Here is an 11,410-nt window from a genome sequence, read left to right as displayed (position 1 = left end):
CACCTGCCAAGTCCTAGGGTTCCCAGGGTCCTGCATGAACACAGACACCAAAGAGGGAAAATACAGGGCTAGGTTCAAGGGTTGAGGTTCACCCAGTCCACCTGCCTCCACCTAACATTTTCTGGATGCAGCTGGACCTCATGCTGGGCAGGGCCGCATCCCCACGCAGCCTGGCACTCTCAAGAATAATTGCCAAGTATTCATGAAGCTCTGGGTTGGATTCCTCAGTACCATATAAACAGAAAAGGCCAGTGTGGCTGTGGTTCAAGTGGTAGAGCGCTAGCCTTGAACACAAGAGGCTCAGGGGCAGAGCCCAGGCTCTGACTTCAAGCCCCAGGACAGGCAAAAAAAAAAAAAACAAAAAAAAAAGGAAAAGAAGAATTCCTTTACTTGGACATCTGTTAAAGAAAAAAATTATTCAGTGATACTTGTCAAAGTGTGATAAGGAAGATTTAACTACATAGATCCCTACAGCGGGGTCTTGCAAGAGACTGGGCTCCCACTCAAATGTAGCACAGGCCACAGGGGATTTATAGCCAAGGAGCTGGGGGGAGAGGGGGAATGTAGAATGCAAATGAGTAAAGAAGGGGAGGGAAAAGGAGGGGCTCTTCCAAACCAACCTATCAGATTCTTGTTGAAGGAAGGCTAGGGTGGCCAGACCGCACCTGGGGCTCGGGGGAGGTAAGAGATCTGATTTGACTTGGAGGATGATCAGATATCCAGGGTAGGTGGTTCTGGCTACTTGGACGTAGCAGGGTTTCTTTGCCAAAAGTGGATTTTACAAGGAATTGCACAGATGGGCCTAGCTATAGATCCAGATGCCTGACTCAAGTTTGGCCAAGCAAAGAATCCTTGTAGACTCTCAGTGTTTGGCCCCATCACTGGCCTGGCGGGCACCACAGGGGAGAGGTGGGCGAGGAGGCAGGGGCACGCTCTCAGGTTGATTTACTGCATCAGCTCTAGTGTGATGGGTGCAAAGATTAGCCTGAGAGGCAGAATACAAGCCAGGCCAGGTTTTTTGAGGGGAGGCAAGCTTTTCAGCAACACTCTCATTCCTCACTAGGGTGTGGGGGGGGGGGGGGGAGAGAAGGAGAGGCAGGTTTGTTTCTGCCCAAGTGAAAATGAAAAGGGGTGTGTGTGTGTGTGTGTGAGAGAGAGAGAGAGAGACAGAGACAGAGACACAGAGAGACAGAGAGAGAGAGACAGAGACAGAGAGAGATAGAGACAAAGACAAAGACAGAGAGAAAGAGGGAGAGCAACAGAGAGAGAACACAAGTGGACAGGGAAGATAGCATGCATGAGATAATCAGAGAGCTCATAAGCCAGCAAAACCCTTAGAGAAGGCTCCTGTTTCTTCTCTCCCATGCCCTGTTGTTTGGCCTGGGCCAGAGAAATAAAAAGACGGGGGAGAAAAATAGCACCCCATCCCATTTTGTAGGACCTTACGAAGTCATCCCTCTAACTGTTTGTTCCTGTATGGCTGTCTGCTCCTCGGGATGACTCATCCCCAGTTCTCTAGATGGCCTCAGTAGCAAACAGGCTCACACTGTGAGTGGGAAGAGTCTGTGCTGGGGCCCGGGTCAGTTTGTCTCCAGGCTTGTGCTTTTTCCACATCAGGCAGAAAGGGACAGGAGAATGGCGGATGCTTAGAGAGGAGAGAAGAGGCTGAGGTGCACAGTTCAACAATGGGGCTTTTGGTGTGGGACTGGAAGGTTCTAAAATACCCCAGAGCACAACTGGCAGTTGAGAGACTGTTACTACTTGAGCATAACCTGACACCCCCACATTCTCATACCCTATATACAAGATAAAAAGAAAATCTTTCTTCTACTGCCTTTAGCCATAAGGAACCTCCATTTGGGAGGTAAAGAAAGTTCCCTGACCTCCCCCCCCCTTTGGTCTCTCTCTCTCTCTCTCTCTCTCTCTCTCTCTCTCTCTCTCTCTCTCTCTCTCTCTCTCTCTCTCTCTCTCTGTGTGTGTGTGTGTGTGTGTGTAAGAAGGCGAGACTTTAGAGAGGCAGGGTCCCAGGAGGAGGAAGGAGACTGATCTGCTCCTGGGAGTACAATGGGCCTAGTCTTTCTCCAGAGCCACACAAACCTGGGCAGCTGACAGGTCAAAGTCATCTGAGTGCTAAGGGGTGGAAGAACAGAGTGGGGAAGGGAGCAGCAGCCCCTCAGTGTATGGAGGTGCAGGTGGGCAGACAGGCATAACCCCAGCCCGTATGGGAAGACTTGGTCTGCATCCTAGGGAAGCTGGTGGGACAGAAGCAGGGGAGCAAAGAGCCAGGTTCTGCAGAGAGCCTAGCACTAGGGCCTGGGCAGGGATCTGCTTGTGGGAACAAGGGGAGAGGGATCTCAAGTGGGACTGGGTCTCCTAATGAAGCCGGGATGAAGTAATACACCCGAGAAGCTTGTGCAGAGGCCTTCGTTGGAGGATTTGGGGTCACCCTAGAGAAGGCTTGGTGCTAGCTCAAGTGTTTTAGGAGCCAGTGCTGTGATTTTATTCCCTGTGGAGTTTAGGTTCAGGAAGGGACTTAGAGAGCCCCAAGGACTGGTGACTTCTCAATTCCAGAATCTGAACTTCTGCCAGCAGAAGGGAGAATTGCCACAGCTTCTAATTGTCTTTAATGGAAATAAAGCTTGCTGATGCCTTTTAAAAATAGCAGACTTAATCCACTCCCTTTCTGCACCCATTCTGAGTTATTGCTTCTCGAGTAGGGGTCAGAGGGTCAGACTCCATTTATTTAGGATATGCCAATTGTCTGCATCAGGGTCTGATAGCGCAAGAAAAGACTCAGCTACTCCTTCCTCCTTTTACTGCTGAGGAAACTGACAAGGGGGGGATGGGGACAGGGTCCAGGCTGCTGTTCCCTCACAACGGTGCTCCCTTTCCTCTGCACCCCCACCCATCTGGACTTGCCATGGTAACTAAGCTCCTCTAGCGTGGGAAGCAGTTACCTAGCAACTCCCCATAACCAGGTCAGAGCCCAGGGAGCCAGACGCCCCACGCTGCCTGCCCTGGGGAATTCAGACCATGGAGAAAATGGGGTGGCCACACACAACCCTTCCTTCCTGGGTCGGGGCATCTTTGGCCAGGAGAATCAACGTGTTGCTGGGATGGTGACACAGTCCTGGCCTGGCTGGGGCCTCTGTCCTCACAGGACCTCCCTTGGTGTGGCACCCATTCTTTTGAGTACCCTGGAACCTGTTCCCCTGACTTGCTGGCTTACTGTGGGTGTCCATAGAGGAAGGCTGACAGAGGCTGTGTGTGTGTGTGTGTGTGTGTGTGTGTGTGTGTGTGTGTGTGGAACCTGTTCCCCTGACTTGCTGGCTTACTGTGGGTGTCCATAGAGGAAGGCTGACAGAGGCTGTGTGTGTGTGTGTGTGTGTGTGTGTGTGTGTGTGTGTGTGTGTGTGTGTGTGTGTGTGTCCCCATATAGGCATTTCCACTTGCAGGGGGATAGGGGAGGGGGCTCCCTCAGGTTGTTTTCTTATTCTTTAATTGTGTCGGACCAGATCATAAAATGAGTCTTCCTCAAATGCTCCTTGTATGTTGGGTCTTGTATGTTGGCCACTCCCCACACCCACCTCATCCAATCTCCTTCCTGCAGCATCCCACCCATTGGTCTAAGCCAGTAGCTCATTGGTGGGTTCATTCTCCTGGAGCTGGTTGGGATCTGAGGAATGGCTACTGAGGACATTCAGCAAAGGTTTTCTCACAAACTAAAGTTGGGAGGGAACAGGCCTCTTCTCCACCAAGCATCAGCCAATCTGCATTGACAATGGGAACTGCAGTGGCAGTTTCTGATGCCCACTTGATGGCCTTACTGAGAGTCTGACTTCAGTGAGCCAAGAACTGCCCAGCCTCTGAACTCCTTATTCTGGAAGATCCCAAACCCCTCATAGCTTCAGTTATTTTCAGGGGAGCCTCTGTCGTCACACCTCAGGCTCATTCATTTTCCACTAGTCTTCAGTGGCCTGGCTCAGTAGATGCCTGGACATGTATTGGTATTCAAGGTAAAGGACCCAAACAAATGTCCCTCTGAATAATGCAAAGTATGACTCCCCAGTCCTTTGTCTTCAGCACCAGAGCTGAAATCTACCTGCAGCTGCATGCCCAGCTTCTTTTTTTTTTTTTTTGGCGGGGGAGAGGGGGGTCCAGTTGTGGGCCTGAACTCTGGGCCTGGGTGCTGTCCCTCATCTCTTCAGCTCAAGGCTAGTGCTCTACCACTTGAGCCACAGTGCTACTTCCAGCTTTTTTTTCTGCTTATGTGGTGCTGAGGAATCGAACCCAGGGCCTCATGCATGAGAGGCAAGTGCTCTATCACTGAGTCACCTTCCCAGCCCCTGCATGCCCAGCTTCTTGCAGATGTGAAAGCACTTCTCCCTGAAGAGCCCAGAGGCTTCCCACACCCGGCTCTGGTGCTGGGCACACCCCATCTGCTCTAGAGAGGCAACATGTGCATCTACTCCAACTTCAAGTTTTGTGATATATTGGTAGCTACAAGTCAGCCGTCGTGATGTGTGTGTGTGTGTGTGTGTGTGTGTGTGTGTTTGTGTGTTTGTGTGTTTTGCTTGTACGGGGCTTGAGCTCAGGGCTTAGGTACTATCCCCTAGCTTTTTCTTTTTCTTTTTGGTTGGTTGTGGGGCTTGAACTCTAGGCCTGGCCACTGTCCCTCAGCTCTTAAGCTCAAGGCTAGCACTCTACCACGTAAGCCACAACGCCACTTCTGGTTTATTGGAGATAAGAGTCTAATGGACTTTGCCGACCAGACTGGCTTTGAACTGCAATCCTCAGATCTCAGCCTTCTGAGTAGCTAGGATTACAGGTGTGAGCCACCAGCACCTGGCTCCTCTAGCTTTTTCTCTCAAGGCTAGTGCTCTACTACTTGATTCACAGTTCCACTTCTGGCTTTTTGCTGGTTAACTGGAGATTAAGGGTCTCCTGGACTTTTCCTGCCTGCTTAGATTGGCTTTAAACTTTGATCCTCAGATCTCAGTCCCTGAGTAGGTAGAATTATGGGTGTGAGCCACTAGTGTCCAACTTAAAATTTTCTTTTTTAAATAGACTTTAGTCCTTTGGAACATAAGATAAAGTTCCTTTATAACCCCACCTGGGCTCATGCATAGTCGGCCCCACTGTCAACATCCTGCAAAACAAAATTAAAAAACAAAGTATATGTGTTACAACTGATGGCTTACACTGACACATCACAATGGCCCAAACCACAGCTAACGTTGGGGTTCACTCTTGCTGTTGTATATCCCATGAGCTTTGAAAACTGTATAATGAGGTGTCCACATTCTGGCAGGGTAGTACCGAGCTCTATACATCCTCTGTGCTTGGTTGGCTCCTCCCATGCTTCTTCCAACCCTTGGCAGCCTCTGGTCCTTATTTGTCTTTACAGTTTTGCCTTTTCCAGAATGTGACGCAGTTGGAACTGTCGCCTTTTCAGAGTGGTTTTCTTTACTCAGTGCTGTGCATTTATGGTGCCCCCGGGTCTTCTCATGGCTGAGTGGCGTATTATTTACAATACCAAGTAAAAAAATGTACTCATTACCTGACCTATGAGTCAAGTAACTATAACCCCTCTGAATATCACCCTTATAATAAACATTTTAAAAATAAAATAAAATACCGAGTAATATCCCACTGCCTGTATGTGCCACAGTTTACTAATTCTGAAGTGCCTCTTGGCTACTTCCAAGTTCTGGCAATCTGAAAATAGCGACTAAAACATCAGTGTGGAGGGTTTTGTGTGGATATAATTTTGAACTCCTTTGGATAAGTGGCAATGAGAGTGACTGCTAGATTATACGGTAAGGGTGTATTTTGTTTTCATTTTATAAAAGACCACTGAACTGTCTGTGCTGTGTTGTGCCATAGAATGGACATTCCTGTGGCTCCACTTATTTATTTATTTATTTATTTATTGTCATGGGGCTTGAATTCTGGGCCTGGGTGCTGTCCCTGAGCTCTTTTGCTCAAGGCTAGTGCTCTACCACTTTGAGCCACAAGCCCTCCTTCTTGTTTTCTGGTTGTTCATTGGAGATAAGAGTCTCATAGACTTCCCTGCCTAGGCTGGCTTTGAACCATGATCCTGAGTAGCTAGAATTATAGGTGTGAGCCACTGGCGCCCGGCTGCTCCACTTTTTTAAGTGCTCTAGGGTATTTGTGTAGTGTTAAGTCACTGTTGTTTTAATTTGAAATTCCCTAAAGGGGCTGGGAAGGTGACTCAGTGGTAGAGTGCTTGCCTTGCATTCATGAGGCCCTGGGTTCAATTACTCAGCACCACATAAGCAGAAAAAAGCCAGAAAAAGCAAAAAAAAAAAAAAAAAAGCCCCCCCCCCCAAATTCCCTAAAGACCCGTGGTGTCAAAATATCTTTTCACATGCTTATTTTCCATGGGTATGTCTATTCAAGTCTTTTATCCATTTTTAAAAAACCAGGTTGTTGATTTTCTTATGATGGAGTTTTAAGAATTCTTTTTATCTTTCCAGTAGTAGTCCCATGTCAGATTTGTCTTTCAGCTAAACACCAGTGGCTCATTTCTGTAATCCTAGCTACTCAAGAGGCTAGATCGGAGGATGGCCATTTGAGGCCAGCCCAGTCAGAAAAGACCATAAGACTGTATCTCCAATTAACGAGAAAAAAAGCTGGACTGGAGGCGTGGCTCAAGAGGTAGAGTGCCCATTATGAGTGAAGAAAGCTGGAGTGTGAGGCTCTGAGTTCAAGCCCCAGTACAGACCTCCACAATTAACTTTTTGCAGAGGTTTTCTACCAGTCTGGGGCTTGCCTTCTTATTCTCTTGCCACAGAAGAGGAATATTTTCTCCAGAGGATTGGTAAGTGATCCAAATCAGGGCCTTCTCTCAGAGAGCCAATGGTTAAACCTTGACTGGCATACCACTGCCAGTGTCAACCTTTTCTTGAGGACGTTGCTTGCCTTTCAGCCCCTCAGTAGAGTGGTCGAGGCGGGCCAGCAAATCACAGCGCATGTGCAGGACTGTGACCACAGCAGCGCCTGGGAGCTGCTTTGGAAATACTTGCTGACTTCATGAGTGAGCTGTGGTGGAACCCACCTACAACTCCTGTGCTGAGCCCCTGAGTGCCATCTACAGCACAAATGAAGGGAATGCCAGAACATTCCTTTTCAGCTGAGGGAGAAAGGGGGAAGAAAGGACAGATGGAGAGGAAGGTTAGCACCCATGTCTCATCTGACAGAGAGAGGGCCTGGGTGACAGGGGGCTAAGCTGTGCTCCTGGAGGATGATGAGGCACCCTGGGCACTGGCAATGGCTTTCAGAATTGGGAGCAGGCCATTCTCCAGCCCACCCTTCTCCAGTCTCTGTGCCACATGGACTCCAGGGCATATGGAACACAGCCTGAGTAGGAGACCTAAGTAGACCAGTGCCTAAACATGTGAGAGAAAAAAAAAAAAAGCCTCTCTCTTTTGGATTCCTAGAAGGGAATCCAGAGGGGAGAATCAAAGGGCTATAGCAGCTTTTTAACCACAATGGTAATATTGCTTTCTTTGCATCTAACCGTCGGCAAAGCCTGAGCCATGTGGGCCACAGAAGGAATGGACAGCCGGGTACCAGTGGCTCACACCATAATCTTAGCTGTTTAAGAGGCTGAGATCTAAGGGTTGAGGTTCAAAGCTAGCCTGGGCATGAGACACTTGCCTGTAAAAAGCCTGGAGCTGTGGCTCAAGTGGTAAAGAGCCAGCCTTGTGGGGGTGGAGGGAAGCTCAGGGCTAGTGCCCAGGCCATGAGTTCAAGCTCAATGACTGTCATACACACACACACACACACACACACACACACACACACACACACACACAGGAATGGAGAGGTGAGATGAGGCGGCTCTTATTTATTCATCAGACACATACCATTGAACCCCCGAGGGCTGTGCACAGTGCTCGGTGCTCAGCATACCGGCTCACAGAGCACAATGGAGCCCTGCTACCTGGGGCTTACAGTCTAAAAGATGCACAGCCTGGAACCATTTGTCTGTGTATGCACCACTAGCAAAAGCATGGAGTTCCTGAGCTGTCTGAACAGGAAGTTCCATTTTAGATTAGGAGTCAGCAAGGAACTGTTTGAGGAAGTAACGTTTAAATCCAGACCTAAACAAAATTATCAGGTGAAGAACAGAGGGATCTGAGGCCTTTAAGACTTGGGGGTGCATCCTCAGGTCTGTGAATGGGAAGAAGAATGGTGCAGACCACTCTGAGGTCTATGTGGAGAATGAACTGGGGAACAGTTGGAATGCAGGCAGAAGAATATGGGAAAAGGCCAGGTATGGTAGCTCATGCCTATATTCCCAATTACTCAGGAGACAGTGATCCAAAGGATTGAAGTTTGAGCCATCCCAGGCAAAAAGTTAGCAAGACTTCATCTCAACAAACAAGACTGTGTGGTGAGATATGTGATCCCAGCTATGTGGGAGGTGTTGGTAGGATTTTGGACTAGCTCCATGTGAAAATTGAGACCCTAGCTAAAAAAAATAACTAAAGCAACAAAAGACTTGGGGGTGTTGCTAGAGTGGTAGGGCACCGCCCTAGCAAGCTTGAGGCTTCAAATCCAGTAGTGCCAGCAGAGGGGGAAAAAAGGTACAGGTAGGGTAGGGTAAGGTAGGATAGGGAAGGGAAGGATGGAGGTAGCATGGCAGTGAGTATGATGTGGAAAGACTGAAGGAATATCTTTTTAAAAAATTGAGACAATAAATAATTTTTTTTACTCGCTTGCTTTGATACAAAAGGGTAGACATGCTGACTTTAGACAAGGCTGCCAAAGTATTCTGGCCACGCCAATCTATCTGGTGTGGGCTGGTTTCCAAGACCTAATGCTCCTGCCTCACCCACGGCCCAATGTGATGGGTGTCAATTTTCTGTTTAAAGATTTCCTGAGAAAGCTGTCACAACTTTTTCTGTTTATGTTTAAAAGAATTTCTGCTCATGTTTAAAAGAATTTCTCCTAGGAAATTCTTGTTTGTGTTTCATCAGAATGCTTGTCTCTCAAAAATGATTTTGATTCCAGATAGAGATGAAGATTTAAAAAGAACAAGTCACTGGGCCATCAAATATGAATGATGTCATAATGACAGCTCTGAATCATGTCTGTCCCCAATCCAAAGTGACTTGTTCATTAGCAGCGAAGAGAAATGGCTGAATATGCCCCAGAAAAAGAATGCTGACGAACTTACTACCAAGTTCTTAGCCCTCACTCCTCTAGATACAGACCTAGCAACAGTACCTGGGTGCTAGTTAGAAATGCAAGACTGGAAGCCAGGCATTGGCGGCTCATGCCTATAATCCTAGCTACTCAGGAGGCTGAGACCTGAGGATCATGGTTTGAAGCCAGCCCAGGCAGGAAAGTCTGTGAGGCTTTTTTTTTTTTTTTTTTTTTTTTTGCTAGTTCTGGGGCTTGAACTCAGGGCCTGGGCACTGTCCCTGAGCTTCTTTTGCTCAAGGCTAGCACTCTATTACTTGCCACAGCACCACTTCCTGCTTTTTCTGAGTATGTGGTACTGAAGAATTGAACCAGGGCTTCACACATTCTAGGCAAGCACTCTACCCCTAAATGACATTCCCAGTCCCTGTGAGACTCTTCTCTCCAAACAACCACCAGAAAACTGAAAGTGGAACTGAGGTTTAAAGTGGTAGAGTACTAGCCTTGAGCAAAAGAGCTCAGGGACAGCGCTTGGGCCCTGAGTTCAAGCCCCATGACTGGCCAAAATAAATAAAGCAGGATTGGATCAGAACCTGTATTCATTTTTTAACATGAGCCCCCTGACAAGTCCTAAGCCCTTGAAATGTTGAGACTCATTGGTCTTAGATCACCTAGAAACTATCTTCAGCTGGGTAGACAGTAGCAGGTGCCAGGCACTGTGCATGCCGGAGCTCAGGTAGCCATTTGGAAAATCCAACGGGTCCAACAGGAACTGGCTTTGCTTTGGATGCTCCCTGCTCTGAAGTCAGAAGTCATGCAGAATGTGGCAGCCCAAATCAGAGAAAAGGAGCTGATTGCTGGTGGTGTGGCTGGGAGAGGTGCTGAGACACTGATAGGTGGAAACCAAGTGGGTAGGGAATGGAGACAGGGAAGCAACTCCTCAGATACCCTCCCCCCGCCGCCACCGTCCCAGTCAGCACCTTCTGAAAGGTGTCAGTTCAAGCTCCCAACAGAAAGTACCCCAACATTTTCCCACAATGCCCCTTGCTTAGGCAGTCTCCAGGTCCAGGGGTCTGGGAACTCTGCGCCTACCTCTACCCCACACGGTCAGCTTCTCCAGGGCTGACATGCTGGTGGCTACAAGCCCCCTGAGGGCTGAGCCCCCTCCAGCACCAGACAGAGGAGGGCAAGATGGTGCTCCTTGCTTTATTAGTGCCTTCGTGCCAAGTGTTTTAAGGAGCAGGATGTAGACTAGAACTGAGTCATGTGTCTCTCTTAACCAGGGCTGGTGGAATCCTCCCACGGAACCAGACGAGGGGCTGGAGGTGGTGGGCTGTTTAAAGCATATGGCTTGCAAATACTATAAATTTCAACATCACTTTTGGCTTTTATTTACTGGGATGTGAAAACATTACCTAGCACCAGGATAGCTGACTGGGTCATCTGCATCTCGGCTCCCTTTCTCCCGTTTCTTTTCTTCCTTGCCCTTCGCCTTGCTCTCACTTTCCTTCCCCCCACCTGTGCACCCCTCCCTCCCGTGCAGGCCATCCCTGGCCACCGCAGTGGTCCGCTCTGTCCTGTCCAAGCCCTGCTCCCTCTCCTCCCATGGCCTCGTACGCACCCGTCCATCCTTTCCCTCTCCCTGCTTTCGTTTCTGATGCTGCGGCTTCTCCTCACTCACGCTCTGCTTCCCCTCACACTGGAGGGCTATTTCCCCTTCCCTCCCTGTGCCTCCTGTGCCCACCATGCAGTCCCCTCCTTCCCTCTTTTCCCTCAAGGGAACCTAGAGAATTGGGATGGAAAGGGATCAGAGAATTGCAGAATCGGAGTCCTAAGGGACACAGAGTGCTTCTGAGTCACTCTCCTCCTTCATCCTCTCTGGTGAGGGCTGTTCCCCACACTTTCCCCAAAGCCAGAAGGCCGGGGAGGGGGAACAAGGGGCCCCCACCATGCGCTCTCACCGGTGCTTTCACCCCAGCTCTTCATTTCCCATCACAGCCACTACACATACACATGCATATAAGCATACATGTGACCACACATCTGTACGTGTGTACACACAGTATGCGTACACACACACACACACACACACACACACACACACACACACACACACCCTTACAAGGGTTCTACATACAGACATGTTTGCTCCCGGATGCCACAAAAGCACTGAACTTCCTCTCCATCCTATGTCCTGGTGTCCTCCAGCCAAGCCAAGCTATGGGCTGGGCACCAG

Source organism: Dipodomys merriami, unplaced genomic scaffold (genome assembly GCF_024711535.1).
Source record: "Dipodomys merriami isolate MVZ:Mamm:240054 unplaced genomic scaffold, mDipMer1.0.p SCAF_55, whole genome shotgun sequence".
Lineage (NCBI taxonomy): Eukaryota > Metazoa > Chordata > Mammalia > Rodentia > Heteromyidae > Dipodomys > Dipodomys merriami.
Note: the sequence above shows the minus strand (reverse complement) of the source record.